Genomic DNA, 27,143 nt, shown 5'->3' on the forward strand with positions numbered 1-27,143 from the left:
GGAGTCTGGAAGAATAAGTGGTGATGGATGTAGGTTTGCTCGCTGAGCTGGAAGGTCATTTCCAGATGTTTCGTCACCCGACGAGGTAACATTTTCATTGGGCCTCAGGCAAAGCACTGCTGATAATTCCTACTTTCTATTTATGTGTTTGGGTTTCTTTAGGTTGGTGATGTCACTTCCTGTGGTGAAGTCACTTGCTGTTCTTTTTCTCAGGGGGTGATAGATGGGGTCTAACTCGATGTGTTTGTTGATCGAGTTCCAGTTGGAATGCCATGCTTCTCGGAATTCTCGTGCGTGTCTCTGTTTGGCTTGTCCTATGATGGATGTGTTGCCCCAGTCGAAGTGGTGTCCTTCCTCATCTGTATGTGACGATACTAGTGAGAGAGGATCATGTCATTTTGTGGCTAGTTGGTGTTCATGTATCCTGGTGGCTAGTTTTCTGCCTGTTTGTCCAATGTAGTATTTGTTACCGTTCTTGCACGGTATTTTGTAAATGACATTAGTTTTGCTTGGTGTCTGTATGGGATCTTTCAAGTTCATTAGCTGCTGTTTTAGTGTGTTGGTGGGTTTGTGGGCTACCATGGTCCAAGGGGTCTGAGTAGTCTGGCAGTCATTTCTGAGATGTCTTTGATCTAGGGGAGCCTGACTAGGGTTTCTGGATGTGTTTTGTCTGCTTGTTTGGGTTTGTTGCTGAGAAATCGGCGGACGGTGTTCATTGGGTACCCGTTCTTTTTGAATTCACGGTATAGGTGACTTTCCTCTGCTCTGCGTGGTTCCTGATTGTTAAGGGGAATAAAAACCAACAGATCTGTGGATGCTGGAAATCAGAAACAAAAACAGAAATTGCTGAGAAAGCTCAGCAGGGTCTGGCAGCACCAGGTGTGGCGAGATATTAACTCTGTCTTGGATTGTTAAGGGGCTTGACAGGGTCAATGCTGAGAGGATATTCCCCCTCATGGGAGAGTCTAGGACCAGAGGGCACAGTCTGAGATGAGGAGGGATTACTTCTCTCAGAGGGTTGAGAGTTTTGGAACTCTTCGTCTCACAGAGCTGTGGGGGCAGGGTCCTTGTGGATATTTAAGGCTGAGACAAAGAGATTCTTGATCAGTCGAGGAATCAAGGGTTACAAGGAAAGGGGATGTGAGGAATGTTGGAACAGCCAGGATCCTATTGACTAACAGAGCACACTCAAGGGGCTGAATGGCCTGCTTTGGTTCCTATTTCTTACGGTTGTAAAGTTTGTTAAGAGCACAGGTGGGGCTGGTTGACAGACCTCCTCCTTCATAATAATGTTTTTATAAAATTCCTGAGAATCAGAGGTGAGAGGGACCGTGGTTGGGTGGGGTTAATTTGTGACTCTCCCATAGGAAGCCTGCGGCAGTGAAGTGACCAAGCAGTTCCTCAGCAGGCCGAGTAGCTCCCCAACACACCCAGCAGCTTCCCAGCATACCCAGCAGCTCCCACTCACCGGGATTTGTAAACAGGTTTCCCTCTGGTTGTGTGACATCACAAACTAGACTGTAGGAGCTGTGGCTCCCGTCCTAAAGCCGGTAGGCCTGTTGGGCTGGGGGCTGGGTGGGGCACATGGGGAAGGGGTGGAATGATCAGCAACTATCCAGAATTGCCCCCAGAGTTTCCTGGAACTGCAGCTTAACCAACATCCAGGAGAGGGGTCTGAGGCTAGGCTCAGACACAGAAAGTAGATTTGCATTTCTTCCACACATGCTCCTTTGTCAATGATGCAGTCAGTGGAAGTGGCATTTTGATTAGGGCAGGGGCAGGGTGGGGCTGGGTGTGGGGAGGGTTGTGGATTTGATCCAGACTGAGGCTCGGGGGTGCTGCTGGTGTTATCGACCTCCCAGATGCCCAGAGTCGGTGGTCTCGTGTCTCATTCTTTATAAAATGACGTCATACATAAATGTTCGAGAGAAATGACAGGTGAGGCGGGAGAGAGGGTAGTCCCATCTTTTACGGGGAAGTCAGCCATACTCCTGGGTGAGCTGGGATCATGGGAATATTAGGAAGAGCTTGTCTGTAATGGGATGGGGGTCTAACATTCCAAGCTAAATCAGGAGGATGGGGAATGAAAGGATCCCAGGGACAGAGAGGGAGAGAATGCCTGCGTGTCACCATGACAACCAGAGCAATTACTTCAAAGTTTGATTTAACGAGAGAGAACAACACGGAATCCAGTGCCCATCGACAGCTATTAACATTCCTGCAGGATTGCTGCCTGTTCATTGGTCAGACCACATTCAGCATCAGGCTTCCCTTTCACACCAGGGGGTGTGGATAAACCAATGCTCCCTCAATGGATACAATTCCTGCAGCAGGATTAGGAGGGTACTCCTTCCTGGAATCTATTCCCATATTTGACCCCTAACCACCAACACTAATGAAATACTTACCAGCTTGCTGTCTGTGGGATCTTGCAGCACTGACATTAGCTACTGTATTTCCCACTTTATGTTGTTTAAGGTAATGGCTGTGAATGGTTTATTATGGACGTGGCATTAGCTCCAGCCAGCCTGACGATGTCACATGGTTTTGGGGTGGAGGAACAGGTATTCTTGCATGAGGTCCTGATAGAGTCAGATGTGTCCAATCCTGACTTCTGATAGATATAACTAGCCTAACTAGTTAATATTAGTTGTACCTATCGCTGTCATAAAATAAACTACACTTGTTATGGGAGTCAAGTCTATCTTCTTGTTTGGACTGTGCAATAGTTTGTCCTTGTGTCACTGATTTGATTCAGTATTGGAAGGGGGAGTGTGGAGTGGGGCTGAGCTGGTGAAGGTGTTGTATTCCGGTTCCAGGTTGTTTAGCGATGTGGGTTCAGACCCCACTGCCTGGGGGGTTGTGCTTGTTGTTTGTCATCTGTTGGAGGGCTCTTGTGATACAGTGGTAGTGTTTCTGTCTCTGAGCCAGGAGACCTGGGTTCAAGCCCTACCTCTTCTAAAGGTGTGCAATAACATTCCTGAACAGGTTGATAGAAACTATCTGCAATGGAGGATTGGTGGCAGCTGGTATCCAGAACGTTAGAAAAGTGGCAATGCTCCAGAATGGTAAAGCAACTTGTGACACCTTGCGATTGTGAAAGGTGCTGCATAAATGCAAGTCTTCCTTTGGGCCTGTACCTCAGGCTGCAGTCATGTTGTTGTTTGGATTTGGAGTTCTCGGTGAGCTGTTGGGACACGTTGGAGGGGATGTGTGGTCATGCAATATAAACTTCTATCCCATTGAGCCAATATACGGTCAGGGTCTGCACGTCATTGGCTGACAGTCACAGGGGGGGTCTCTGCTTGTGTCTGGCTTTTATGCTGATGCTGGGTCTGTTTTGGCTTGTTACTTTTTTATGAAGTGTGAAATCAATTTTCATCTTATTTATGTCAGCTTTAAATGCCCCCTTGCTTGTTTTCACTCATTAATTCGACGTTAATGAGAGCACGTTTTCCTGAGGAACTTAACTCTCCCAGTGCACGCTCTCACTGATATTCTCTTCCAGTCAGCTAGACCAATCCTGGTTAGACATAAGCCCCAACAACAACTTGGAATGAGAGAGTGTCTCTAACACAACGCAGGGTCAGCGTAACCAGGGTGTACACAGCCAGTTTGAAGTTGAGCCACGTGAGGCGATGTTAGGACAGGCGGCCCAAAACTTGGCCAAAGAGGTCAGTTTTAATGGATATCTTGAAAGAGAGGGAGAGGGATTTAAAGTGAAAGTCTGGAAGTTTAGAGGGAAGGTTTCTTTCTCTCAGAGGGTGGTGGGAGTTGATACAGGAAAGCTCACAACCTTTAAAAAGTACCCGAATGAGTACTCGAAAGGTCAAAATGTTTGGGGCAATGTGATTATGGGGCTAGGACCACACCCACTTCTATCGAGCAGGACAGGGCTTGCAGACCCATGGGAGCACCATCCCCTGCATGTTCCCCTCCAAGCCACACTCAATCCTGGCTTGGAAATATCTCTCCATTCCTTCAAAATCATGGAATTCCCGCCCCAGTGGCATTGTGGGTCATAGAATCTTAGAGTCATCGAGATGTATAGCACGGAAACAGACCCTTCGGTCCAACCTGTCCATGCCGACCAGACATCCCAACCCAGTCTAGTCCCACCTGCCAACACCTGGCCCATATCCCTCCAAACCCTTCCTATTCATATACCCATCCAGATGCCTCTTAAATGTTGCAATTGTACCAGCCTCCACCACATCCTCTGACAGCTCATTCCATACACGTACCACCCTCTGTGTGAAAAAGTTGCCCCTTAGGTCTCTTTTATATCTTTCCCCTCTCACCCTAAACCTATGCCCTCTAGTTCTGGACTTCCCGATACCAGGGAAAAGACTTTGTCTATTTATCCTATCCATGCCCCTCATAATTTTGTAAACCTCTATAAGGTCACCCCTCAGCCTCCGACACTCCAGGGAAAACAGCCCCAGCCTGTTCAGCCTCTCCCTGTAGCTCAAATCCTCCAACCCTGGCAATATCCTTGTAAATCTTTTCTGAACCCTTTCAAGTTTCACAACATCTTTCCGATAGGAAGGAGACCAAAATTGCACGCAATATTCCAAAAGTGGCCTAACCAATGTCCTGTACAGCTGTAACATGACCTCCCAACTCCTGTACTCAATACTCTGACCTATAAAGAAAAACATACCAAACGCCTTCTTCACTATCCTATCTACCTGTGACTCCACTTTCAAGGAGCTATGAACCTGCACTCCCAAGGTCTCTTTGTTCAGCAACACTCCCTAGGACCTTACTATTAAGTGTATAAGTCCTGCTAAGATTTGCTTTCCCAAAATGCAGCACCTCACATTTATCTGAATTAAACTCCATCTGCCACTTCTCAGCCTATTGGCCCATCTGGTCCAGATCCTGTAGTAATCTGAGGTAACCCTCTTCGCTGTCCACTACACCTCCAATTTTGGTGTCATCTGCAGACTTACTAACTGTACTTCTTATGCTCCCATCCAAGTCATTTATGTAAATGAGAAAAAATAGAGGACCCAGCACCGATTCTTGTGACACTCCACTGGTCACAGGCCTCCAGTCTAAAAAACAACCCTCCACCACACCCTCTGTCTTCTATCTTTGAGCCAGTTCTGTATCCAAATCGCTAGTTCTCCCAATATTCCATTAGATCTAGGGTCTGCCTACAACACTGCAGCAATCCAAAACGGCAGCTGAAGGTCTAACCTGCATACACCAACCAGGCATCCCAATCTGACCTTGTCCCACTGCCAGCACCCGGCCCATATCCCTCCAAACCCTTCCTATTCATACACCCATCCAGATGACTTTTAAATGCTGTAATTGTACCAGCCTCCACCACTTCCTCTGGCAGCTCATTCCATACACGTATCACCCTCTGCATGAAAAAGTTGTCCCTTAGATCTCTTCTATATCTTTCCCCTCCCATCCTAAACCTATGCCCTCTAGTTCTGGACTCGCCCATCCTGGGGCAAAGACCAGCCAGCACCGCCATTCAATATGATCATAGCTGATCATTCCTAATCAGTATCCTCTTCCTGCCTTATCTCCATAACCTTTCATTGCACTATCTTTGAGAGCTCTATCCAACTCTTTCTTAAATGAATCCAGAGACTGGGCCTCCGCTGCTCTCTGGTCAGAGCATTCCACACAGCCACCACTCTCTGGGTGAAGTAGTTTCTCCTCATCTCTGTCCTAAATGGTCTATCCCTTATTTTTAAGCTGTGTCCTCTGGTTCGGCACTCCCCCATCAGCGGAAATATGTTTCCCCCTTCCAGAGTGTCCAATCCTTTAATAATCTTATATGTCTCAATCAGATCCCCTCTCAGTCTTCTAAACTCAAGGGTATACAAGACCAGTCGCTTCAGTCTTTCAGCGTAAGGTAGTCCCGCCATTCCAGAAATTGACCTTGTGAACCTACGCTGCACTCCCTCAATAGCCAGAATGTCTTTCCTCAAATTTGGAGACCAGAACTGTGCACAGTACTCCAGGTGTGGTCTCACCAGGGCCCTGTACAGCTGTAGAAGCACCTCTTTGCTTCTATACTCAATCCCTCTTGTTATGAAGGCCAGCATGCTATTAGCCTTCTTCACTACCTGCTGTACCTGCATGCTTACCTTCATTGACTGGTGTACAAGAACACCCAGATCTCTCTGTACTGCCCCTTTACCTAAATTGATTCCATTGAGGTAGTAATCTGCCTTCCTGTTCTTGTCACCAAAGTGGATAACCATACATTTATCCACATTAAACTGCATCAGCCATGCATCTGTCCACTCACCTAACTTTTCCAGGTCACCCTGTAATCTCCTAACATCCTCATCACATTTCACCCTGCCACCCAGCTTTGTATCATCAGCAAATTTGCTAATGTTATTACTAATACCATCTTCTATATCATTAACATATATTGTAAAAAGCTGCGGTCCCAGCACTGATCCCTGCGGTACCCCACTGGTCACTGCCTGCCATTCCGAAAGAGAGCCGTTTATCACTACTCTTTGTTTCCTGTCAGCCAACCAATTTTCAATCCAAGTTAGTACTTTGCCCCCAATACCATGTGCCCTAATTTTGCTCACTAACCTCCTATGTGGGACTTTATCAAAAGCTTTCTGAAAGTCCAGGTACACTACATCTACTGGATCTCCCTCATCCATCTTCAGAGTTATATCCTCAAAAAATTCCAGAAGATTAGTCAAGCATGATTTCCCCTTCATAAATCCATGCTGACTCTGACCTATCCTGTTACTACTATCCAGATGTGTTGTAATTTCATCCTTTATAATAGACTCCAGCATCTTTCCCACCACTGAGGTCAGACTAACTGGTCTATAATTTCCTGCTTTCTCTCTCCCACCTTTCTTAAAAAGTGGTACAACATTAGCCACCCTCCAATCCTCAGGAACTGACCCCGAATCTATCGAATTCTGGAAAATAATCACCAATGCATCCACGATTTCTCGAGCCACCTCCTTCAGTACCCTGGGATGTAGACCATCAGGCCCCGGAGACTTATCAACCTTCAGACCTAACAGTCTCTCCAACACCAATTCCTGGCAAATATAAATTCCCTTCAGTTCAGGTCCTTCAGCCACTGTTACCTCAGGGAGATTGCTTGTGTCTTCCCCAGTGAACACAGATCTGAAGTACCAATTCAATTCTTCTGCCATTTCTTTGTTCCCCGTAATATATTCCCCTGTTTCTGTCTTCAAGGGCCCAATTTTAGTCCAAACCATTTTTTTGTCTTTCACATACCTAAAAAAGCTTTTACTATCATCCTTTATATTTTTGGCCAGCTTACCTTCATACCTCATTTTTTTCTCTGCGTATTTCCTTCTTAGTAATCCTCTGTTGTTCTTTAAAAGATTCCCAGTCCTCCGTTTTCCCACTTATCTTTGCTATGTTATACTTTTTCTCTTTTGACTTTATATGTTTCTTAACTTCCCTCGTCAGCCTCGGCCACCCCTGCCTCCTCCTAGGATCTTTCTTCCTTTTTGGAATGAACTGATCCTGCATCTTCTGCATTATACACAGAAATATCTGCCACTGTTCCTCCACTGTCATCCCTGCTAAGGTATTGCACCATTGAACTTTGGCCAGCTCCTCCCTCATAGCTCCATAGTTCCCTTTATTCAACAGAAGTACTGTCACTTCCAACTGTACCCTCTCCCTATCAAATTGCAGATTGAAGCTTATTATATTATGGTTACTACGTCCCAATGGCTCCTTCACTTCGAGGTCTCTGACCAATTCTGGTTCCGTACACAATACCAGATCCAGAATTGCCTTCTCCCTGGTCGGCTCCAGCACCAGCTGTTCTAAGAATCCATCTCGGAGGCACTCCACAAAGTCTCTTTCTTGAGGTCTAATACCATCCTGATTCTCCCAGTCTACCTGCATGTTGAAATCCCCCATAACAACTGTAGTAACATCTTTGCGACAGGCCAATTTCAGCTCCTGATTCAACTTACATCCAACATCCAGACTACTGTTTGGGGGCCTGTAGATAACTCCCAAGAAAATCTTTTTACCCATAGAATTTCGCAGCTCTATCCAAACTGACTCTACATTCCCTGATTCTCGGTCCCCCTGCGCAATGGACTGAATATCCTCCCTTACCAACATGGCCACCCCACCCCCTCTGCCCGTCAGTCTGTCCTTACAATAGCACATATAGCCTTGAATATTCATTTCCCAGGCCCTGTCCACTTGAAGCCACGTCTCAGTTATCCCCACAATATCATATTTGCCAATTTCCAAAAGAGCCTCAAGCTCATCCATCTTATTTCTAATGCTTCATGCATTCATGTATAATATTTTTAATTTGTTACTGCTCTCACCCTTCCCATCAACCCCTATTTCACTCAACCTTACAGCATGATCCCTTTTTGAGTTTTCTGCTTCATTGATACAGTTGTCTTTCTTGACTTCTCTTGTTCTAACTTTCCCTTCAATTTCCTTTTTAAACATCCAGTTTGTCCCCTCCCCCTCTGCTACTTAGTTTAAACGTAGCTGTGTTGCAGTAGCAAACCTGCCTGCCTGAATGCTGGCCCCTAACCTATTAAGGTACAAACTGTCTCTCTTGTATCATTTATGCTTACCACAAAACATACCCCAGTGATCTAAGAATTTAAATCCTTGCTTCCTGCACCAGTTCCCCAGCCACACGTTCAAGTCTATCCATGTCCCTCATGATTTTATATTCATCATCCAGGACAAAGTAGCCCTCTTGACTATCCTGCAAATGTGTAAAATAAAGTGTTGTGTATTTTTGGCGATATAGACTGGATGGGCTGATGGGTCTGTATGGAGAGGACACTGTCCAGCACTGCCTGCAGTGGGCTGTGGTAGACGCATCAGCTCATGGTGTTGCTCAGGATGCAGCTGGGTCTCGGGCTTTCTCTAACAGAGCTAGCCCGTCCTTGATCAAGTCAAAGAAAACTCCACAGTATCCTGTCTCCAGTGGGTCAGACTTCTCATACCTTGGCCATCCCTCTCTCAAAAGGCCACCACTGATGAGGAGATCCAATAGCAGATCAATGCTGCTGCTCGGCCTCTGACAACAGCGAGGGGTTTGATGGCAAAGACCTTGGGCAAATTAACAGCAATCCATGGGTCTGGTTGTCATTGTCAGCACTGCCCTCCTGCACTTCAGCCAGATTCAGACTGTGTAGCAGTGACATGTCTTAAAAAGTCATTGACCTATGACACCTGGGCATCACTGGCTGGGCCCAACATTTATTGCCCGTCCCTAGTTGCAGAGAAAGTGAGGACTGCAGATGCTGGAGATCAGAGCTGAAAACGTGTTGCTGGAAAAGCACAGCAGGTCAGGCAGCATCCAAGGAGCAGGAGAATCGACGTTTCGGGCATGAGCTAGTTGCCCCTTGAGAAGGTGGGGGGTGAGCTGCCTTCTTGAACCGCTGCAGTCCATGTGCTGTAGGTAGACTCACAATGCCCTGAGGGAGGGAGTTCCCGGATTTTGACCCAGAGACACTGAAGAAACGGTGAGAGCTTTTGAGAAACTCTGTTAATAATGCCTGCTGTACCTCCGTCAGAGTCAACGTGGGAATCATCCAATCAAATGCCAGTGACTTTCTTGAAGTCTATTCCACTAACACTCAGGCAAAGCCCCTTGAACTCCTCTGTGGCTGCACACCATGCCCAGTCGCGGAAACCTGTTAGATTAGACTAGATTAGATTCCCCATAGTGTAGAAACAGGCCCTTCGGCCCAACAAATCCACACTGACCCTCTGAAGAGTAACCCATCCAGACCCATTCCCCTATCCCATATTTACCCCTGACTATTGCACCTAACCTACACATCCCAGAACACTATGGGCAATTTAGCAGGGCCAGTCCATGCTAACCTGCACATCTTTGGACTGTGGGAGGAAGCCAGAACATCCAGAGGAAACCCATGCAGACTCAGGGAGAATGTGCAAACTCCATCTAGACAGGTCCCTGGTGCTGTGAGGCAGCGGTGCTAACCACTGGGTCTCTGTCAGGTCATTTTCTTGAATGGTCACTGGTCTGGGAGACGGCCAGGCAACTGCTAATGGTGATTGTTCTGGTAAAATCAAAATCCCACAGATGCTGGACATCAGAAACAAACACTGAGAGTGCTAGAGAAACTCGGCAAGTCTGGCAGCATCTGCAGAGAGAGGAACAGAGTGAACGCTTCGAGTCCAGTGACCCTTTGTCAGAAATTCTGGAGAAGAATTAGACTGGAGTTGAAATGTTAGCTCTCGCTCCCCCTCTCTCGCTCACCCCCCCTCTCTCTCTCTCTCTCTCCCCCTCTCTCCACCTCTCTCTCCTCTCCTCTCTCTCTCTCTCTCTCTCTCTCTCGGATGACACTATGGGAAGGGTGTGAAGATATTGGAGCGATCACAGAAATGCTTCCAGGAAGGAGGATGTTCAGCGAGGTGGAAAGCTTGAGGAGGTTAACACTCTTATTTGGAGAAGTCTAAGAGGAGATTTGATGGAGGTTTGCGGAGTTACTGGGGGGTGGGTATGGAGCAGCTGTTTGTTTTGGTGGATGGTCCACCAGATGGTGTTTATTTAAAGTGGCAAAGGGACTAAGGGTAAGATGAGAAAAGAGAGTTCTTCCTGAATGAGAGGTTCCGATCTGGGAAGCGCTGCCTGAATGAGGTGAGACTTTCAGAATGAACCTGGGTGAGATCCTGAATGGAAACAAACTTCATGGATTTACAGAGAAAAGGTGGGCAAGTGGGATTGGCTGCATTGCTCTTGAAGAGAGCTGGCATGGACACAAAGGGCTGAGTAACCTTCTGGATCCTGGTGTGTACGTTGATGTCCTTGAGTGTTTGACCGGGTGGTCATGGTCTGTAGTGTGAAGGGTTAGCTCTGACTGTGTGGCACGCAGCAAATGAGACACAGTGTACACCATCTCAGAAACACAGGCCGTAACACGCAATCTTTCTGTCCCTCACAACCTTGTGGCAAGATTGAAACCACAGTAAATTGTTTTGTAAATCTCGTTAATGTTTCCCTTAGCTCAGCAGACTGTAAATACTCTTTGGCAGTGTGACAAGACCAACAATATTGTAAATTGAAACAGGCACGGTGGGTATAAGGAAGAATTCCGTGCAGTTGGTCTTTACTTGGCGAGTGATGATCATTGTGAATGGGGACCCAGCTGCAGAGCTGAATGGCTTCCTCCTGCTGTTCATTTCCATATTTCTGTGGAGGGGAGGGGAGGTTGTTAGGCTGGACGATTGAAGAGGATGCTCTGTAACATCAGAGTAACCGATCTGGGAAACCATTTAAAGCTGGGATTGGACTTTTCACAGGAGCTGGATGGCATTCTGATGGAGGCTGGCAGGTGGGTGAGCTCTGGGAATAGGTCACAGCTCAGGCCAACAGCACGAGGGTTTAATACTGTGTCTGATTAAAGACAGAATATTAAAACTAAGTGCAACGTTGGGAACTCAGTGTATTACAAAGCAATCTAGTGAGTTATAGGCATATTTTACCTTTAATTTCACTCCCCTTGGTTACCGCAACCATTATGTTCACATTAACATGAAATACTGCGGCTATTTCCCATTCCTTTCCCTTTGGTCACTGATATATCCAATCAGCATTAACAGGCAGATAAATACAATGGATATTTTTAACCCTCACAATAAATACAGTTCATTCTTACCCTTTAATTTAATTCCGTTGAGGATTGTTGTGTAAAGAAAATGAAGTCTGTATTGAATTATACCGAGAGGATAAATCACCAATCTTTCAAAAGGAGACAATTACAGGACCACAAGGAAAGACCAGGCATGGCAAGATTATTTTTAAAGTATTCGTTGTTGGGATATGGGCATCACTGGCTAGGCCAGCATTTATTGCCCAGAGGGGAGTGAGGAGTCAACCACATTGCTGTGGGTCTGGAGTCACATGTAAACCAGATCAGGTAAGGATGGCAAATTCCTTCCTTAAAGGAGACATTAGTGAACCAGGTGGGTTTCCCCGAAACAACCATTTCATCAGATTCTTAATTCCAGATTTTTATTGGATTCAAATGCCCCTGTCTTACTTGGCAGGATTTGAGCTCAGAGGTGAAAGTGAGGACTGCAGATGCTGGAGATCAGAGCTGAAAATGTGTTGCTGGAAAAGCGCAGCAGGTCAGGCAGCATCCAAGGAGCAGGAGAATCAACATTTCGGGCATCAGCCCTTCTTCAGGATTGAGCTCAGCTCACCAGAGCGTTACCTGAGTCGCTGGGTTAATAGGTCCTAGCGATAAGACCACTGGGCCATTACCTTCCTCCTGGGCTAGCTACTTCTAACCATTAGATGGACTGAATAGTCTTTCTCCCTCCTGTATTACTTTAGAAGAACAATGTCAAATTTTCTAGTTTTCTTTTGTCTTGTATCTGAGTCTGCAGCACTGTGAATGCCTCAGTCAGCTTCCTCTGGCAAGTGACCCTGAACAACGCACTGCTCTTACAAAGGATTGATGTTGATTCACCATTTATATCCTGGATTTTATAATTCAGTGACACATCTCTGGGTGGCCCATAATGCCAAAACATGCTGTGGAACTTTCCCATTACAACTGGGAGTGTGATTGACAGGGTCCTAGTTGCAGCAGCCTGGGCTCACTGGTGACTGGAGTAAGGGTTTAATTGACCTGTTGCAGGGTGCGGGCTGTATAACATCAGACTTCCATCACCAAGAGGCTCCCCACCCAATCTGTGGAGAACTGCGTTTAAATTATAATCATTTGTGCTGTTAAACTCATTTCTGAGCTCACATCCCAAGCATTTTCTCATGCATGGAATTTTTTTATTGTTTAATTACCATGAGCTCTGTAGCAAGAGATTTGGAAATATTATTATCACCCGCGTTTTAATATCTCAAGTCTTTAGTTTTGGCAGGAGGTTTATAAACGTAATCCTTGCAGACGCAGGGCTGAAGGGGGAACAGTCTGTAACTCTGATTGTAAATGTGTTGAAGGAGATTTCTGTTCAGATCTTGGCTGACGTTAATAAGAAGCTCAGATTTTACTGAAGACGGGACTGGTGACATTTCACGTTTAATGATATCATGGAACTTGAAAAATTGGCATCAACCAGCAGAGGACACGTTACAAATCTCTCCTAATCTGTAGTGATTTTCTGGCTGTGCATAGCACTGTGCGCCTGGCAATATAATCGCTTGACCCCTCCAATAAACCCCGAGTCTAATTCCCACCCAATAATTCAGTGCTGATTACTGAGCTCTGATGGGTTTGATGTTTTACTGTACAATTTGGAAATAATTGTCGTGTGTCCCACACTTGGAGGATAATATCTGCTCAGCGTGGTGGGTTTGCTGTGGGCCTTCAGCTGACTGAGCAGATCGATTCTCAAAATGCTGATCTTTGGGTGGATCATTGTGAACAACTCTGGACTGTTTATCTGAGGAAAGGTAAACTGGCATTGGAGGCAGTCTAGAGAAGGTTCGTTTGGCTGATCCTGGGGACACAGGGACTGCCTTATGAGGAAGGGTTGAGTAGGTTGAACCTGTACTCATTGGAGTTTAGAAGGATGAGAGGAAATCTTATTGAAACATATAAAACTCCCAGGTGACCTGACTGGGGAGATGTGGAGAGCTGTTTCCCCTTGTGGGAGAGTCTAGGACCAGAGGGGCATCATCCTAGCATGTAGGGTTGTCCGTTGATGACGGAGATGAGAGGAGGTGATGGCCTAGTGAAGTTATCACTGATCAGTTAATCCAGCGACCCAGGTAATGTTTTGGGGACCTGGGGTTGAATGCCACCACACTTGATGGAGGTATTTGAATTCAAAAAAAAATCTAATGATGACCATGAATCAATCCATCATTGATTGTTGGGGAGAAATCCAATTGGTTCATGAATGCCCTTTAGGGAAGGAAACTGCTGTTGTTGCCTGGGTTGGCCTATATGTGACTCCAGACCCACAGCAATGAGGTTGATTATTAACTTCCCCTGGGAGGGGAGTGAATCTGTCAAATTCTCCACAGCAGAGGACTGTCGAGGCTGGGTCACTAAATATATTCGGATTTTTAATCAGTAAGGAAATGTAGGATAATGGGGAAAAGGCAGGAAAGTGGAGTTGACGATGATCAGATCAGCCATGAGCTCTTTAAGTGGCAGAGTAACTCTGATGGGCTGAATGGCCTGTGTTTATAAGGGTGTGTGGACTGGACATCCTGAAGTAGGAGGATCCAAAGTGTGGCATTTACTTCTACTGCTCTCTAATTGTGCCCCGGCCCTGCCTCCTCTTTAAGGATTTGAGTTTCCGGATTTTGGAGAGTGATCAATGTGAGATGTAGCAGATGGAGACTGAGAGACTGCAGGCTCCCAGAGTCTTCTGTTTCCAAAGGTTTGGATCTTTCACCTCTCTGACCTGTACATTCTGGGAATGATCATGTCACAGGTCACCATATTGGATGTGGCAATTAATTACTGTTAGTTTATTGGCCAATCAGGAAATAGTACTACTCTGGGCCTCCTAGATTTGAGAATGCTTCATTGTAGCTCAGGAGAAATTAACCTAATAAATCCTTGAGTGTGCAGCTCAAACATTCACTCCCTTCACAGTAACAGCAGTGTGTACCATCTACAAGATACACTGCAGAAATTCACCAAAGACCCTCAGACAGCACCTTCCAAACCCACAACCACTTCCATCTAGAAGGACAAGGGCAGCAGATACACGGGAACACCAACTCCTGCAAGTTCCCCTCTAAGCCACTCCCCATCCTGACTTGGAAATATATCACCATTCCTTCAGTGTCACTGGATCACAATCCTGGACCTGCCTCTTTAATGATATAGTGACTGTCCCTTCACCTGGGCACTGCAGCAGCTCAAGAAGGCAACACCCATCCCTAGGGGCACCTAGGGACAGGCATTAAGTTTTGTGCTTGCCAGTGGTACTTCACATCTTCAGAATGAATATGAAAAGTAAATGAACAATACTGGGATTGAGTGTTTCTACACATGGCCACTGTGCTTAACCTATCACACCAACAAGACAGTCCTCAAACAGAAAGCACAGAAGAGTTTGCCACTGTCTACTTTATGTTGATAGTTGGAGGAGAACATGATGTTTGATCTGTGACGGGCTGCTGGTGAGGCAGGTGGTGTTGTGTTTCACTGCTGCCTCCTGAGGATGCTGGAATCCAAGGTAGATGGGCAAGAGGCTGGAAAAACACAGCAAGGCAGGCAGCATCGGGAGGGAGAGGGACACAGCAAGGCAGGCAGTATCAGGAGGGAGAGTGTTCCCTCTCCCTCCTGATACTGCCTGCCTTGCTGTGTCCCTCTCCCTCCTGATGCTGCCTGCCTTGCTGTGTCCCCCTCCCTCCTGATACTGCCTGCCTTGCTGTGTCCCTCTCCCTCCTGATACTGCCTGCCTTGCTGTGTTCCCTCTCCCTCCTGATACTGCCTGCCTTGCTGTGTCCCTCTCCCTCCCGATGCTGCCTGCCTTGCTGTGTCCCTCTCCCTCCTGATACTGCCTGCCTTGCTGTGTCCCTCTCCCCCCTGATACTGCCTGCCTTGCTGTGTTCCCTCTCCCCCCTGATACTGCCTGCCTTGCTGTGTCCCCCTCCCCCCTGATACTGCCTGCCTTGCTGTGTCCCTCTCCCCCCTGATACTGCCTGCCTTGCTGTGTTCCCTCTCCCCCCTGATACTGCCTGCCTTGCTGTGTCCCCCTCCCCCCCGATACTGCCTGACTTGCTGTGTCCCTCTCCCTCCTGATACTGCCTGCCCTGCTGTGTCCCTCTCCCTCCTGATACTGCCTGCCTTGCTGTGTTCCCTCTCCCTCCTGATGCTGCCTGCCTTGCTGTGTCCCTCTCCCTCCTGATACTGCCTGCCTTGCTGTGTCCCTCTCCCCCCTGATACTGCCTGCCTTGCTGTGTTCCCTCTCCCCCCTGATACTGCCTGCCTTGCTGTGTCCCCCTCCCCCCTGATACTGCCTGCCTTGCTGTGTCCCTCTCCCTCCTGATGCTGCCTGCCTTGCTGTATCCCTCTCTCTCCTGACACTGCCTGCCTTGCTGTATCCCCCTCTCTCCTGACACTGCCTGCCTTGCTGTATCCCTCTCTCTCCTGACACTGCCTGCCTTGCTGTATCCCTCTCTCTCCTGACACTGCCTGCCTTGCTGTGTTCCCCTCCCTCCTGATGCTGCCTGCCTTGCTGTATCCCTCTCTCTCCTGACACTGCCTGCCTTGCTGTATCCCTCTCTCTCCTGACACTGCCTGCCTTGCTGTATCCCTCTCTCTCCTGACACTGCCTGCCTTGCTGTGTTCCCCTCCCTCCTGATGCTGCCTGCCTTGCTGTATCCCTCTCTCTCCTGACACTGCCTGCCTTGCTGTGTTCCTCCAGCCCCCTGCTTGTCTCTTGAGGAATTGCTGCTTTGATCGCACTTTCCTGTTCTCACTGCCCGTCACTGGTGGCCATTCATTTAACCCTGCCCAATCCCTGATACTTCCCTTGCTGCTTTTAGAAGCCTCTAGAGCACACGTTTGTTGATTTCCTCACCGATGTTCCGTTCCCCTACGAGCTTGGGATCTAACTGAAGTGCATTCAGTTCTTTGCCAGTGAGCAGTGCTCTTGTCTCTGTACTCGGAGGGCAATCAGTTTGAAATTATCACAAAAAAACCTGAGATTGTTGCATTTGCAGCGTTGCAACAATTCACAAATTTAAATCTGGTGAAGTGCACTTCCTGAGTTTCTCATAGAAATACAAACGTGGCTTTTCTTTCAGAGATTTATTCGTTTTTGTAATCCAAAGGTACAGAGCAATTTGATGCAAAGTTTGGTGTATGGAATGAAGGAACCAATCAGCCCTGGCATGGTAGTACAGGCTTGAGGATCTGAACGGCCGCCTCCTGTTTCAGTTTAATGTACACTGTTCACAACATTATGAAGCTTTGCAATCTGACCCTGATCTGAAATACTTAAAATACTCTGACAAAACACAACCAATCATATAACCATATGGTCTGAATTTAAATTCCACAAGCTCTGTCAATTCTTGGGTCCATCAGTTAACCATTCACCTGATAAAGCAAAAAATAAGGAAGAACAGATTTGAATTTGCTCCTGATATGTGTGTCACAGTGAAAGTTTTATAAAGCTAATTAAATAGTAACACCCTCAGGACTGTTCTAGCTGGTAAAAAAAATCAACGAACCAAATCAAGGCTTATATTAAATTGTTCAAAAGTTCCTAACTCTGATTTTGATTTACTTTGTGTTTAAACATTGTGTTTAGCTGAGGAGGTAGGTGGTGATGTGGATTGTTTTGGAGTTTGATTCATATTGAGCTTCCTGTTTCTCTTTGTTTCTGAAGCCGATGGTTACCATCGGGCAAGTGGTTCCACATAGACTGACCTCGACTTGTACTGACCATGGAGCCAGCTGTAAAATCCTTGGAACTTTCAAGGAGGATTTGGATAAAGAGTTGAGCCAAAAATGTTTGCAGGTCCATTGATATTGCAGTTGAGGACTCTGGGTCTGTACTCAATGGAGTTTAGCGGGATGAGGTAGGATCTGAGAGGCCTGGATAGAGTGGACATGGAGAAGATGTTTTCACTAGAAGGAGAGATTGGGATCTGAGGGCACACCCTCAGAGTGAAGGAACAACCCTTTAGAACTGAAATGAGGAGGAATCTTTTTTAGCCAGAGGATGGGGGCTCTGTGGGACTCATTGGCACAGAGAGCTGTGGAGGGGAAGTCATGGAATGGTGTTTAAGACAGAGATAGATAGGCTGTTAGTTGGTAAGGGGCCAAGGTTACAGGGAGAAGGGTGGAGAATGGGGTTGAGAAACTTATCGACCATGATTGAGTGGTAGACCAGACTCGATGGGCCAAATGGCCCAATTCTGATCCGATATTTTATGAGAGAACATCAGAAAATCCTGACACATTGATCTATGGTGTAGGTTTTGAAAGGAATTCTTAAAGGAGGAAAGACAGATAGAGTATAAAAGAAATTGTTTTTATTCTTTTTAGGATGTGGGCCTTGCTGGGAAGGCTAGGATATTGATCAAACCTATTTGCCCTTTATTTGAGTGACTTAGACATTTCAGAATGTGTGACGAATTGCCCAAATTAGTGTGAGTCGCATGTAGACCAGCCTGATAGGGATGGTAGATATCCTTCCCTACAAGATAAGAGTAAATGCAGTGGGTTGTTCTTGTGGATAGCTGTCCTGATCACCAACAGTAAAACTAGTTAAATCTCACAGATGAATGAATTGAATTTAAACTCCATCATCCCTGGAGCTAGATAAGGCTCCCTGCGTTCAGCCTGGTCTTTGGGATGACTAGTCTAATAGTCTTATCACTATATTCGTGTCTCCCCATTGGCTAACTGTCCAGTCAACTGATGGAGAGCCACTAATGATGGCAGCATGGAGATTGGGGATGTACACGAAGTTGGACAGTTGTGACTTTGTTCGAGGTCATGGAGACAGAGAGAGCAAGGTCATGACCATGGGGCTGGGATTTAAGGTAGACCATGCTCAGAATTCTAAAGTGAATGTTTGACCAGAGCAGGAGTCAGGACTGAGAGTTCATAGTGTGAGTTAGGATTAGGGCAGAGCAGATTTTGGATTGAGCACGCTGCCTAGATACAGTCACTAAAGGCGGAGATTTGACACAGACAAGGTGGCTGATTGTCTTCAAGATAAAACCACAACAACTTTTCAAACTCGCGGTCCAGAGATTATCCAACAGAAAGAGGCCATTTGACCCATCACACTTTTGGCAGCCAGGGCACCTGTGAAGATGTTACTCCTTTAACAACGTTATTCTGTCCTTCGTGTTTTTTCAAAGAGGGGCTATCAAGGTAGAGGTGCTGAAATGTCTGACCTGGCTACTTTAATAATGGCTAACAGATGCTATCTAAGGCAACAATCAGAAAAGACTTTCAAGATTTTTTAAAACAAAACAGAATTTAGTTATACACGATCAAAAGAAAACCAAATTTAGAATAACATAACGATTTGAAAACCCAGCCGACATGAAAACACAACTTAACAAAGAGCTGTTCTGATTTCCTGCAACATCCCATAGACCCACCCATTGGCAAAAAGGCAAATTCAAACATGGTCTTACAATAGAGAGATGTCAGAGAGAGAGAGAGAGAGAGAGAGAGAGAAAGAGGATCAGCATGGAGCTGTTTCTTTGGGCCCCCAGCTAAAACTAATCCAAAACTAGAAAAAATCCTGACCTGGGAGAACTGGCCACTCCCCATTCCTGATGAAGAGCTTTTGCCCAAAATGTTGATTTTCCTGCTCCTTGGATGCTGCCTGACCTGCTGTGCTTTTCCAGCACCACACTCTCGACTCTCCTTTCATTGTACAAGTGGTTCTAAAACTGAAAGTCTTTTCTGATTGTTGATGTAGGCAGCATCTGTTAGCCATTATTAAAGTAGACAGTTCGGCACCTCTGTCTTTACGACCCCTCTCAAAAAAAAACAAGGACCTAATAACCTTGTTAAAGGAAGAGCATTATCACACCCCACATCCTAGCTGTCCTTTTCCTCATTGTGTCAGATTGGTCTGGGCTGTCTTGTTGTTCCAACTTCTCTATGCACTTGTCCTAAAAAGATCCCGTTGACAAAAACCTTATGAATCTTCCAGTTTACTGAACTTAATTTGGGGGATTGTGCAGAATGTGGTGCTGTGTTTCAGATGATATTCTATTGCCACTTACTTTTACGATGGAAATGTTTCTAATCTCTGTTCAGTCGGGTCTTTGTAGGAAGCTGTTTTTCAGCTGATGTGGTGTGTCTTCTCCAGAGATAGAAAGAAGAAAGGAAGTGAATATTTTTATTAGTCTCTCATGGGATGTGGGGGTCACTGGCTGGGTCCAACATTTATTGCCCATCCCTAGTTGACCCTTGAGAAGGTAGGGGTGAGCTACCTTCTTGACCCGCTGCAGTCCATGTGTTGTGGGTAGACCCACAATGACCTGAGGGGGGGGAATTCCAGGATTCTGACCCAGTGACAGTGAAGGAACGGCGATATATTTCCAAGTCAGGATGGCGAGGGGCTCTGAGGGGAACTTGCAGGGGGTGGTGTTCCCATGTATCTGCTGCCCTTTGTCCTTCTAGATGGAAGTGGCCGTGGGTTAGGAAGATGCTGTCTGAGGATCTTTGGTGAATTTTTTGTACATAGTACACATTGCTGCAGCTACTGAGTGTCAAACCACTGGATTATATAAAAAGCTGTCACATCCTCAAAGCATTTCCCAGGCAGTAAGACTGAAGTGCTGAGGCTTCTTGTAGGTAAACACATTGAGCACAGCAAGATCCCATTGGTGTCAGTGAGGCTAACAATTGGTGTCCAGTTGTTTTATTGGTGATGATAGATGAAGAGGGAGTGATGCTGGAAACAACAGGAAAACTCTGGTCACTCAGTGTGGTACCTCTTTGACTTAGCTGCAGAGATTTACCTACCACTACAAGAACACCCTCGAGTATGGTGGCTCAGGTGAGGTGGAGAGTGTGGTGTTGGAAAAGCACAGCAGGTCAGGCAGCATCCGAAGAGCAGGAGAGTCGATGTTTCGGGCCGGAGCCTTTCTTCAGGAATATTCATTATTCCTGATGAAGGGCATTTGCCCGAAACATCAATTCTCCTGCTCCTTGGATGCAGCCTGATCTGCTGTGCTTTTCCAACACCACACTCTTGCCTCTGATCTCCAGGATCTGCAGCCCTCCCTTTCTCCGTCCTGACTCTGGCTGGGCCTAGTGCCTACAGCCTGTTGACTGAGAGGTTAGAGTGCTAACCTTTGTGGGCGGCACGGTGGCACAGTGGTTAGCACTGCTGCCTCACAACGCCAGAGACCCGGATTCAATTCCCGCCTCAGGCGACTGACTGTGTGGAGTTTGCACATTCTCCCCGTGTCTGCATGGGTTTCCTCTGGGTGCTCCGGTTTCCTCCCACAGTCCAAAGATGTGCAGGTCAGGTGAATTGGCCATGCTAAATTGCCCGTAGTGTCAGGTAAGGGGTAGATGTAGGGGTATGGGTGGGTTGCGCTTCAGTGGGTCGGTGTGGACTTGTTGGGCCGAAGGGCCTGTTTCCACACTAAGTAATCTAATCTAATCTAAACTGATCAGGCATCAAGCAACGGAAGTCATTCAGCCTCTTGTATTCATGCTGACCCTTTCTGAGAGGATTGCAAACCCAGTCCCACAGCCTGGGTCCTCCTAATTGTTGATGACGGGAGAGGTTGGGTTTTGAGCAGTCCAAGACCCAGAATACAGCCAGAAACTCCCTGAAGCTGGATTAGAAATGTTGTTTGATGAGTTGGCCATTGCATTGAATCAGAAAGACATATTTATAAAAGTTGTCAGTTGGACACGCTTAGAGGGAACAGCCTTTGGAACTAAACTGCCCAAACCTCTTCCCCACGGATATTCTGCTCACTTCTTGCTGAGTTTGTTGGAGACTGTGTTTGAGAGAAATTGTTTGCTGTGATTAGTCAGCGACTCCATATTGCCATCTCATCTGACCACCAGGAGGAGGCATGTAAACTTGGAGAATTCTAGCCTTGTTTTCAGGTCTTGTGTTCTGAAGTCTACGATGTTAGCTTGCTCCCATGGTTCAGATTGTCTGTTATGAGAAAAGACAGCCACGATTTTGTCAGACAGTAAAGATTTATGAAGTGACTACAGACAAGGTTAGAGAGATAGAAGAGAGATGTTTGGAGTAGTTGAAAGCTGCTCTTTGACAGTTCTCTTTGAAAAGAGTCAATCCATCAGCTACACGTTGCTGTTTAATTGTCTTCTCAGCATCAAAGTGGATGAGGCCTGGCTGTTCAAATTACTGTCACAGTCTCAAAGGGGTTACAATCCCGAAACAAGCAATTATATCCAAAAATGTTTTGGATTGGAAATGTTTATTATTGTTGTGAGGTCCCTTTACGATCTTGTTGCCATTTCTCAATAACCTGCCGCAGTCCCTGTCACGCTCTCAGATCTCCACACTCCCATGGTTCCAGCCCCTTGATCCTGACTTTGGCTGCAGCTTGCGATGATCGGATAATGCAATGCACATAAACAGATATTAGGGCTGAAGCTCGGTCAAAGTGAGGGCTTTAACACAGGGATACATGTCGGTGTTAGAAGAAGTGCAGGTCTCTTTAAGGGTACTAAAAGAGGTGGCAGGAGAAATAGTAACTATACTTGTGGTAATTTTCCAAAATTCACTGGCTGTTCCAGCAGAATGGAAAACAGCAAACATGATGCCACTGTTTAAATAAAACGGGAGACAAAACTTGGGGAGTTATAGACTGGTTAGCTTAACTTCTACAGTGGGGAAGATGCTTGAGTCAAGGAAGAAATAGCAAGGCATCTCGATAGAAATTGTCCCCTTGGGCAGACACAGCGCGGGTTCATGAAGGACTGGTTATGCTTAACTAATCTTTTGGAATTCTATGAAGCCATTATGAACACCGTGGACAACAGGGACCCAGTAGATGTGGTGTATCTAGATTTCCAAAAGGCCTTTGACAAGGTGCTGCATTAGAGGCTGCTACATAAGATAAAGGTGCATGGTGTTACGGGTAAAGTATTAGCATGGATAGAGGTTGACTAACAGGAAGCAAAGAGTGGGGGTACACGAGTGCCATTCTGGTCGGCAATCAGTAATGAGTGGAGTTCCTGAGGGATCAGTGTTGGATCTGCAATTGTTCACAATTCACATAGATGATTTGGAGTTGGGGGCCACGTGTGGTGTGTCAACGTTTTCAGATGACCCTAAGGGGAGTGGCAGAGCAAAGTGTGAAGAGGACTGTGAAACTTTGCAGAGGAGCATCAGTACTTTAAGTGAGTGGGGAAAGGTTTGGCAGATGGAATACAATATTAATAAATGTGAAGTCATCCATTTTGTCAAGTGGAAGTAGAAAGCATAAGTTAGAATGAAATGTGAAGGCTCAGTTAGGGCGCTTGAGAGTTACAAGTTAGCCAGGAAAGACCTAAAGAGATGATTTATAATCATCTAGAAAGGAATAAGTTGATGAGGGATAGTCAGTACAGTTTTGTGAAGGGTAGGTCATGCCTCACAAACCTTACTGAGTTCTTTGAGAAGGTGACCAAACAGGTGGATGAGGGTAAAGTGGTTGATGTGGTGTATGTGGATTTCAGTAAAGTGTTTGATAAGGTTCCCCTCGGTCGGCTATAGCAGAAAATACGGAGACATGGGATTGAGGGTGAGTTAGTGGTTTGGATCAGAAATTGGCGAGCTGAAAGAAGGGAGAGGATGGCGGTTGATGGGAAATATTCATCCTGAAATTTAGTTAAGGATCTGTTTTGGGGTCGCTGCTGTTTGTCATTTTTATAAATGACCTGGACGAGAGCATAGAAGGATGGGTTAGTAAAGTTGCGGATGACACGAAGGTCAGTGGAGTTGTGGATAGTGCTGAAGGATATTGCAGGTTACAGAGGGACACAGATAAGCTGCAAAGCTGGGCTGAGAGGTGGCAAATGGAGTTTAATGTAGAAAAATGTGAGGTGATTAACTTTGGAAGGAGTATCAGGAATGCAGAGTGCTGGGCTAATGGTAAGATTCTTGGGAGTGTAGATGAGCAGAGAGATCTCAGTGCCCATGATTTTGATCTCTGAAAGTTGCTACCCAGGTTGATAAGGTTGTTAAGAAGGCATACGGTGTATTAGCTTTTATCGGTAGAGGGATTGAGTTTCTGAACCACGAGGTCATACTGTAGCTGTACAAAACTCTGGTGTGGCCGCACTTGGAGTACTGAGTACAGTTCTGGTCACTGCATTATAGGAAGGATGTGGAAGCTTTGGAAAGGGTTCAGAGGAGATTTACTAGGATGTTGCCTGGTATGGAGGGAAGGTCTTATGAGGAAAGGCTGAGGGACTTGAGGCTGTTTTCATTAGAGAAAAGAAGGTTGCGAAGTGACTTAATTGAGACATATAAGATAATCAGAGGGTTAGATAGGGTGGACAGGGAGAGACTTTTTCATCGGATGATGATGGCTAGCACGAGGGGACATGGCTTTAAGTTGAGAGGTGATAGATTTAGGACAGATGTCGGGGTAGTTTCTTTACTCAGAGAGTAGTAAGGGCGCGAAATGCACTGCTTGCAACAGTTGTAGACTCACCAACTTTAAGGGCATTTAAATGGTCATTGGATAAACATATGGATGAGAATGGAATAGTGTAGGTTAGATGGGCTTCAGATTGGTTCCACAGGTCGGTGCAACATCGAGGGCCGAAGGGTCTGTACTGTGCTGGAATGTTCTATGTTCTATTTTAGTAAGAGTAACAGTAAAAAGGACTATTACTTGAATGGTAAAGCATTGCAGCATTCTGATTTGCAGAGGGATCTGGGTGTCCTTGTGCATGAATCACAGAGGGTTAGTCTGCAGGTACAAGTAATTAGGAAGGCAAATAGAATTTTATCCTTCATTGCTAAAGGGGTTGAGTTTAAAAGCAGCGAGGTTATATTATAGCTGTACAGGGTGCTGGTGAGGCCACACCTGGAGTACTGTGTGTAGTTTTGGTCTCCTTATTTGAGAAAGGATGTACTGGCACCAGAGGGGTGAACAATAAAGGAATTAAGGGATACGGTGAGTGCATGGGTGAGTGGAGTTGAGTCCGTGAAAAGATCAGCCATGATCTTATTGAATGGCAAAGCTAGCTCAAATGGCCGAATGGCCTACTCCTGCTCCTCGTCCTTGTGTTCTGATGTTGATCCAGAGCAGCTCCAGAGTTGATTGAGAGCATTCGATGCGAATTGGACTTTTTATTTCTGAGCTGGGCTCGTCAGTGTGATTTGGTGGTGGGACTGCTGTTTGTTTGTGGGGGTGATGCCCTTCTAGATATAATTAGAGAGTTGCGTTATTGAAGAGGGTCAGCACGGTGACTCAGTGGTTAGCACAGTGCCAGGGTCCCAGGTTCAATTCCAGCCTCGAGCGACTGACTGTGTGGAGTTTGCATATTCTCCCCGTGTCTGCGTGGGTTTCCTCCGGGTGCTCCAGTTTCCTCCCACAGTCCAAAGATGTGCAGGTCAGGGTGAATTGGCCATGCTAAATTGCTCGTAGTGTTAGGTACATTAGTCAGAGGGAAATGGACCTGGGTGGGTTACTCTTTGGGAGGTCATTGTGGACTGGTTGGGCTGAAGGGCCTGTTTCCATTCTGTAGGTAATCTAATCTAAATCTGCTGACTCTCTGCCCCATTTCTGCAGTTTCCTTCTCTCCCCGGGTGTCATTGGACAGGGAACATGCAGTGTCCATCAGAGAGAGGTGGGCGACATGGGAAATAGAGTCCTTAATCTCCCCCCAACTCCATTCTGGTTTAGTCCATTCCCTCTCTCCCCATCTCCCCCTCACTTTGATGGCATGTATTGCCCACAATGGGGAGGAAGGGAGGTCAATAGATGCTGGAGATTAGAGTCAAGAGCGTGGTGCTGGAAAAGAGCAGCAGGTCAGGCAGCATCTGAGGAGCAGGAGAATCAATGTTTCAGGCAAAACCCTTCATCAGAAGCATTCCTGATGAAGGGTTTTGCCCGAAACATCGATTCTCCTGCTCTTTGGTTGCTGCCTGACCTGCTGTGTTTTACCAGAACCACACCTTTTGACCATAATGGACTGTGTCTGTAAATTGCTAAATGGCTACTTTGTGATTTACTGGTGGTGGTAATAGTTAAAAATAAAAAAAAATGTCATGGTGATTTGGTGGTGGGAAAGTCAATTGGCTGTGTGTGATGACACTTCCAGATATATATGTTTATATATCTACAAAAAAGGATTAAAAAAGAGAGAATAGCTGGCCTATGGATCTTATGCTGTGGTAGTGCCACCACCTCCAGACCAGGAGACCTGCATACCTCCAGAAGTTGACTTCTGCACAGGGAAAGGTGGAAACTGGTGTCTGTGCTAAAGTATAAATTTACAATGAAACATTTGTAAATCTCTGAAAGCCCTTTTCTACTTAACTCAACACCAGGATATTGATCTGTGAGACAGGCGGACAGGCAGGCGGACAGGCAGGCGGACAGGCAGGCGGACAGGCAGGCGGACAGGCAGGCAGACTGGCAGACAGGCAGGCAGACAGGCAGGCAGACAGGCAGGCAGACAGGCAGGCAGACAGGCAGACAGACAGACAGGCAGGCAGACAGACAGACGGACAGGCAGACAGACGGACAGGCAGACAGACGGACAGGCAGACAGACGGACAGGCAGACAGACGGACAGGCAGACAGACGGACAGGCAGACAGACGGACAGGCAGACAGACGGGCAGGCAGACAGGCAGGCAGGCAGACTGGTAGACAGGCAGGCAGACTGGCAGGCAGACAGACGGACAGGCTGGCAGACAGGCAGGCAGACAGGCAGGCAGACAGGCAGACAGACAGGCAGACAGACAGGCAGGCAGGCAGGCAGACGCAGGCAGGCAGACTGGCAGACAGGCAGGCAGACAGACAGACAGGCAGGCAGGCAGACAGACAGGCAGACTGACAGACAGGCAGACAGGCAGACTGACAGACAGGCAGACTGACAGACAGGCAGACTGACAGACAGGCAGACTGGCAGGCAGGCAGACTGGCAGACAGACAGGCAGACAGACAGGCAGGCAGACTGGCAGGCAGACTGGCAGGCAGACTGGCAGACAGACTGGCAGACAGACTGGCAGACAGACTGGCAGACAGGCAGACAGGCAGGCAGACAGGCAGACAGACGGACAGGCAGGCAGGCAGACAGACAGGCAGACTGACAGGCAGACAGGCAGACTGACAGGCAGGCAGACTGGCAGACTGACAGGCAGACTGACAGGCAGACTGACAGGCAGACTGACTGGCAGGCAGGCAGGCAGGCAGACAGGCAGACGGACAGAAAGGCAGGCAGACTGACAGACACAGACATACAGGCAGACAGACAGACACAGGCAGGCAGGCAGATTAAGGTTTGGGAAGAGAAGTCTAAGCTTGGTGTGCCTACCAATTCTGTACGACCAGAGTAAGGAAGGAAGTGGCTAGAAACTAGGTGCTGGCTTTTGATGGGAGTGTTGAGGGTGAATATCTGTCCTTGGGTGAATATATATGATCCTTTGGAACTGCTGAGAGAAAGAGCAGGAGCATTGTCCTCGGTATCCTGGTCAACATCCACTTTTTGACCGAAATTATAACGAGAT

At 46.8% G+C, this 27,143-nt stretch overlaps 1 protein-coding gene across 8 annotated transcripts in view; it reads left to right on the forward strand.

The window, feature by feature from the left end:
• adgrd1 (adhesion G protein-coupled receptor D1) overlaps window positions 1–27,143 on the forward strand; it is a 324,854-nt gene that overhangs the window by 70,308 nt on the left and 227,403 nt on the right. The gene's annotated exons all lie outside the window — the stretch shown is intronic.

This window comes from Chiloscyllium punctatum, chromosome 17, assembly GCF_047496795.1.
Source record: "Chiloscyllium punctatum isolate Juve2018m chromosome 17, sChiPun1.3, whole genome shotgun sequence".
NCBI classification, from domain to species: Eukaryota; Metazoa; Chordata; class Chondrichthyes; order Orectolobiformes; family Hemiscylliidae; genus Chiloscyllium; species Chiloscyllium punctatum.